Source organism: Galeopterus variegatus, unplaced genomic scaffold (assembly GCF_000696425.1).
Source record: "Galeopterus variegatus unplaced genomic scaffold, G_variegatus-3.0.2 Scaffold596, whole genome shotgun sequence".
Lineage (NCBI taxonomy): Eukaryota > Metazoa > Chordata > Mammalia > Dermoptera > Cynocephalidae > Galeopterus > Galeopterus variegatus.
In genome coordinates, this window is record NW_007726707.1 from 216,660 (window position 1) to 223,869 (window position 7,210).

Here is a 7,210-nt window from a genome sequence, read left to right on the forward strand (position 1 = left end):
AATGTATGCTATACGAAGTTATTACGTATCTACTTCTATTCCCCTTATTTGACTGTCCTCACAGCAGCCAGAATGGTTAAAACCACAACAAACTCACACCTGATCACCTTTTGATTTTGTTCCTCCTCATCTTTGATCTTGCACCACCTCATCACTTCAGTGACACAGACAGCCTTTGGGCTTTTTAGTCAGTGCCACCAGCTCACCTGCTCCTACCTGGCACAGGCACTGACACAGGGTGTCCTCCCTGCTTGTGACCTCATTCACCACCCTTCTCTTTACCTCTCTAATGGCTAATCATCCTTCAGTCACATGGGAAACTGTTTGACCCCAGAGAGCCTTTCCTACCACTCTGATTGGTTCAGGTCCCTGTTAGATGTTCTCCTGGAACTCATACTTCCCCCAAATCAATAATTTGCATAATTTTGTTTAATGTCTCTCTTCTTCATTAGACTGTATGCTCCATCACATCAAGGGCTATGTTTTATTCTCTGCTAGTACCTAGGACCTTGCCATATTCATAGCATCAGTCGTTAAATACATACCAAATAAATGAATGTATAAAAAATGAAAGAAAATGAAATTCCAGATGATAAAAATTATTTCTGCTTATTAGTAGTCAAAAATTAGGTAAAATGAAATAACATACAATTTTACCTTTCAGATTAGTGAAATTGTATCTTTTTGATCAGTAAGAACTTTCTCCTACAATGAGGCTGCAGAGTCAATTGGTTAAAATATTCAGTGGAACATCCCAAGATTAGCTATGTTGTTTGCTACTCCACAATTAGGACAGTAAAATAGAGCACCCCAAGCCTTAAACTGATATGTAAAAATAAATTCCAAAATGATTTTTTAACATCCCAAGATTAGCTATGTTGTTTGCTACTCCACAATTAGGACAGTAAAATAGAGCACCCTAAGCCTTAAACTGATATGTAAAAATAAATTCCAAAATGATTTTTTAAAAGTTTTTAATGAAACCATAAATGTTTAAGAAATAATAGATGAATATTTATATAATTTCTATATGGAGAAAGAATTTTGAAGCAAAAGAGCAATGGAAGAAATCATGAGAAAAATATTAATTTAACTATGTAAAAAAGCTAACGTGTATCAAAAGCAACATAAAATTAAACAGTAGGTGAAAAAACAAAAAATTGCTACATATTACTATTTAATAAATAATAATTAGCAATTTAATAAATAGTAATATGTAGCAATATTATGTAAATGATTAAATATATCTCACACACACATACTCCCATAGAGGTCATATAATACAATGACATCAATGTTAAAATCACAACTGGAAAGTGAGCAAAGGACAGCTCAGAGAAACAAATTGCTCTCTCAATTTCTTTCAGTCCCCAACCCACTTCAATCCAGCTTTTGCACCCACGACTAATTTTGGCCAGGATATTGGTCTCCATGTTGCCAAATTCTGTGCACTTTTTTGTCTTTATCTTAATCGTTCAGTAGCATTCAACTATTGCACACAGCACCCTCTCAGAAACACTTACTCCTTGCTTTCTACCACTGCACCCTTTCGCTTTCCCTTCGATCTTTCTGCCACTGTGACTCAGACATTTGTGCTCACTTCTTTCTTCTATCAGCCCATAACTGTTGGGATTCCCTAATGTTCTAGACTAGTCTTCCTTCCCTTCCTTTCCTTTCTTACTTTACACTGTCTCCTTAAATATCTCATCCCTCGGTTTCAACTTCTAGCTATGATCTGATTTCCTAATTTATATCGTTAGTCCAGACTTCTCTGAGCTTCTGCCCATTCCCTTCCCCTCCAGTATCCCAGAGGCACCCAACCTGACTTGTTCAAATCTGAACTCATTATCTTTCCTCCCCAAACCTGCTCCTCTAGTGTCCCCTCACTCAGAGATGGCACCACCATTCGCCTGGTTACTCAGGCCAGTAACTCAGAAGCCACCATCTACGTACAATTGTCAAGTCAGCAGATTCCACCTGACAAGTGTCTCTCAAAACCTTCAGCTTCTTTCCAGCACCACTATTACTCTAGTCCAAGTCACCATTACCTTTTACCCAGATGACAGCAGTAGCCTCCTAATAGTGGATATCCTGTATCTACTTCTATTCCCCTTATTTCACTGTCCTCACAGCAGCCAGAATGGTTAAAACCACAACAAACTCACACCTGATCACCTTTTGATTTTGTTCCTCCTCATCTTTGATCTTGCACCACCTCATCACTTCAGTGACACAGACAGCCTTTGGGCTTTTTAGTCAGTGCCACCAGCTCACCTGCTCCTACCTGGCACAGGCACTGACACAGGGTGTCCTCCCTGCTTGTGACCTCATTCACCACCCTTCTCTTTACCTCTCTAATGGCTAATCATCCTTCAGTCACATGGGAAACTGTTTGACCCCAGAGAGCCTTTCCTACCACTCTGATTGGTTCAGGTCCCTGTTAGATGTTCTCCTGGAACTCATACTTCCCCCAAATCAATAATTTGCATAATTTTGTTTAATGTCTCTCTTCTTCATTAGACTGTATGCTCCATCACATCAAGGGCTATGTTTTATTCTCTGCTAGTACCTAGGACCTTGCCATATTCATAGCATCAGTCGTTAAATACATACCAAATAAATGAATGTATAAAAAATGAAAGAAAATGAAATTCCAGATGATAAAAATTATTTCTGCTTATTAGTAGTCAAAAATTAGGTAAAATGAAATAACATACAATTTTACCTTTCAGATTAGCAAAAAAAAAAAAAAAAATTGTCAATGATCCAACACTGGCAAGAGTGCAGGGAGACAGGGATTATTCTCCCTTGCTGGGATTATAAATGTGTACAGCTTTCCTAGAAAGCCTTTGGCAATGTGTGTCAGAAGCTTTAGAATATCCCCTCCTTAGATTTAGCCATTACATGCTGTTATTGGCTGAATTGTGTCCCCCCAAAATTCATATGTTTTGAATGTGACTCAGTAGCTCAGAATGTATTTGGCAATAGGGCCTTTAAAGAGGTGATTAAGTTAAAATGAGTCTCTTTTAATCCAAAGTGGCTGGTGTACAGGAAGAGGAAATTTAGACAGAGGGACACTTGCTGGCAGAGGAAAGACCATGTGAGGACACAATGAGAAGGCAGCCATCTGCAATCAAAAGAGATAGGCCTCTGAAGTAACCTTGATCTTTGACTACCCAACCTCCAAAACTGTAAGAATATAACTTTCTGTTTCTAAGCCATCTCGTCTGTGGTATTTTGTTATGGCAGCCCTGGGTAACTAATACACACGTCTAGAAACTTACTCTCAAACAATAATCAGAAATATGGTTAAGGATTAGTAAAACTGCTAAGATATTTTTAAAAATATTCACTTGTTACGGAAGTTCTACTTGGGGAGTTTTATGTGCCCTTCTAACATAATTTTCCTCAAAACAACATGAAACAATGTCCTAAGTAGCTTTAAATAGCCTTACCCATCTATCTTCCACACTGTGAAACAGACAGGCTCTTGCACTTAGGTCAAAATCTACTCACAACTCTGAGCTCATCCTGGGTTCCTGGGCTCCTGATCTCCCAGGCTACAGTGTGCAGTGGGCACTGACTGTTGGTGCAATGACGGTCAAGTGCACTGATTCTCACAACAGAAAAGTGCTCTAGACAGCACAGCTGTTTCCAGTGGGGACCCAGAACAACAATCTCTGTCAAAGAGAAATCCTATGCACTCTCTGACCCCAAGTCATAGGTTCTCATTTAAAAAGAAATTGGTTTTTAGGGCAGGGAAACTATTCTGTATGCTACTATCATGGCAGGTACATGCCATTATATACTTGTTAAAACCCATAGAATGTACAACACCAAGAGTGCATCCTAATGTAAACTATGGACTCTGGGTGATAATGATACGTCAGTGCAAGGTCATCAGCTGTAACAAACGTACAACTGGTGGGAAATGTTGATAATGGGGAGGTTATGTATAACACCAAGAGTGCATCCTAATGTAAACTATGGACTCTGGGTGATAATGATACGTCAGTGCAGGGTCATCAGCTGTAACAAACGTACAACTGGTGGGAAATGTTGATAATGGGGAGGTTATGTATGTGTAGGGGTAGGAGGAATAAGGGGAAATCTCTGCACTTTCTGCTTAATATTGCTTTGAACCTAAAACTTCTCTTAAAAGATAATAAAGTATTTTTAAAGTACCAATAAACTTAAAAGGATGGGGAAAAGTTGGTTATGTAACATCTTCATCTCAAGAGCTACATCATTGCTACCTGATGTTCTTTATTCTGGCTTTCACTGCAGTCACCCTTCAGTTGTATCCCTCCTGCCATTGAGCAAATGGTTAAGAGCAAGAGGAGACACAGTGAGAAGAAAGACTCAGGTGCTGGGATAAGAAGACCCATACTGAGTCTTAGTGCACAGTGTGCACTCTGGGGACCATATCCTTGATCTCTAACCTCAGAACAAATTCTGGGAGGAAATGATTCTTCCCCTTTTACAGATCAGAAAAATTAATCTTAGTGACTTACCTAAGATTTATGTTATTAGTGACTTACCTAAGATTTCTGGGATTAGTGACTTTATTGGACAGATAAAGTGACATGCCTAAGCATGTGACTTCCTGTTCCTGGATTAGCAATCCCAACCCTTTTATCTTCAACAGCAAGATACAATTTCTATTTCTATGTGAAACTGCCTGAAAATGTGACTTTTAATGATGTACTAATCTTAATTCTATTATCAAAGTAGTAACAATAATTTGTACGTCTTTAGGAATTAGTCTAAAATGATTTTATGTGAGGAGTATGTTACATAATCTAATGCTATCATCAGAGCCAAGAGAACCATAAATGAGTCAACTAGCTATACATAGAAACAGCATCAGGAAAAAAAATTCAAGTGTTCAACTGGTAAAATGGTAGCTCTTTTAAATAATAAAGATAAACTCAATACCATCACTGGATATCCTTTTGGGAAGCTGAAAGATGTTTTAAATTAATCATTAAAATAATTTTCATAATTGGGAAAATGAACAGACTCTGCTTTGTCACATTGTTACACAATAAATCAATGTGAAACTGTCACCAAGACCTTATTATAAGACATAAAGTAGCTAAACAAAGGAAACCTATAAGAAAAAATTCCTTGGGGCTTATGATGCTCCATACCTCAAGCACTTGGAATCTTTCTAGGGGACAATTCAAGGACTTGCCTCACTCACCCAGAAGCTGAAGTAGCCAAACTAAGCCCATTTAAATCACATGCCACTGAGAACTCCAAATGACATTAAATTCAATCTTGTATAGTTTTCCTACTAGTTCTTTCCTACTAGTTCTCCACTATCTGGTGATTGTCATTCTGGTATGAACATGTATTAGTCAGCTTGGGCTGCAATAACAAAATACCATAGATTGGGTGGCTTAAACAACAAAAATTTATTTTTCACAGCCCTAGAGACTGAGAAGTCCAAGATCAAGGTTCTGGTTGATTCGGTTCCTGGAGAGGGCTCTCTTTCTGGCTTGCAGTCAGCCACCTCATCACTGTCTCCTCATATGCTCTCTTCTTTGTGTGCATGTGGGGAGAGAGAAAGATCAAGCTCTCTGGTGTCTCTTCTCATAAGTGTACTAATCCCATCAGACCAGGCCCCCACCCTCATGACCTCATCTAACCCTAATTACCTCCCAAAGGCCCCATCACCAAATACCATCACATTGGGGCTTGAATACTTGAATTAGGGGGACATAAACATTCAGCTAATAGCAGAACATATACCATATGACAATCTTCAATATAAAATTACCAACTATCTTCCCACTGTAATATAAAAGAGAAAAATTAAAAAGAAAAAGGTAAAATGAAAAACTCTAGCACTTTTTGTAGAATTAACTGAAAGCATTAGCTTTACTGCTACTTATTAGCTACCAGGTACTGTCCTAAGCACTAAATATACATCACTGACAATCTGTACAACACCATGAACAGGTATATACTATTATCATCAACTCCATTTACATATGGGGAATTCAAGGTTAAGTAATTTGCTCAGAGTTGTGCTGCTAGCAAATGAGGGATGCTGGGAGGCTAGCTACAGAGTGGTTAGAACTCTAACCACTTCACTCTTCTGTCTTTCTAGCAACTCCTCCAACTTAGCATCTAGTAGAAGAGAGAAAACTCCACAGAACATTGTGCTAAAAGCTCCCTTATAGAATTGTCACTGATGCCTGAAATTCTATCACTAGCTTCGTTCCTTTAGATTAAGGAATGGTCTCCTATTAAAAGTTAATACAGGGCCGGCCTGTGGCTCACTCAGGAGAGTGCGGTGCTGATAACACCAAGGCCCCGGGTTCGGATCCCACATAGGGATGGCTGGTTCGCTCACTGGCTGAGCGTGGTGCTGACAACACCAAGTCAAGGGTTAAGATCCCCTTACCGGTCATCTTTAAAAAAAAAAAAAGAAAGTTAATACAAATATAAATCTGAAACACAAGAAGCCACTACCAATCATGAAATCTTACAGTACTGTTCTCCTCCCAGGTTTGTGAGAAATCCCCTAAGGGGACCATTCTCGACCCATCCCTGTAGTGATCAATTACAGGAGAACCACCCCTGTAGTGAGATACTATGAGCCATCTCCAGGTCAATCAGGGGTAAAAATTAAAATTAAAATATCTTTCACTCGGGCCGGCCCGTGGCTCACTCGGGAGAGTGCGGTGCTGATAACACCAAGGCCCCGGGTTCGGATCCCATATAGGGATGGCCGGTTCGCTCACTGGCTGAGCGTGGTGCTGACAACACCAAGTCAAGGGTTAAGATCCCCTTACCGGTCATCTTTAAAAAAAAAAAAAAAATACCTTTCACTGCTTAAAATTGAGAATATGGAGAGAGAGAATATAGAATGGGTAAAGGTGATTTAAAAGAAAAAAACCTAAGGTGTACATAGGTAGAGGCTTATTTTGTATCCCTCCAAAATATACCATGTGGCCAAGCACGGACTGTGCCTACCCTGGAGCAGAGAAGAACTGAGAAGGTTCACTAAGTATTAGCAAAGCTTTAGGCCAGTGAATTCAGTTCCTCCTCAAAGAGATCTTTCTTTTTTTTTTTTTTTAAGATGACCAGTAAGGGGCCGGCCCGTGGCTCACTCGGGAGAGTGCGGCGCTGGGAGCACAGCAGTGCTCCCGCCGTGGGTTCGGATCCTATATAGGGATGGCCGGTTCGCTCCCTGGCT

At 39.6% G+C, this 7,210-nt stretch overlaps 1 protein-coding gene across 1 annotated transcript in view; it reads right to left on the reverse strand.

The window, feature by feature from the left end:
• The window catches only part of LNP1 (leukemia NUP98 fusion partner 1), a 46,837-nt gene that overhangs the window by 4,049 nt on the left and 35,578 nt on the right, over nt 1-7,210 (reverse strand). The window lies entirely within an intron of this gene.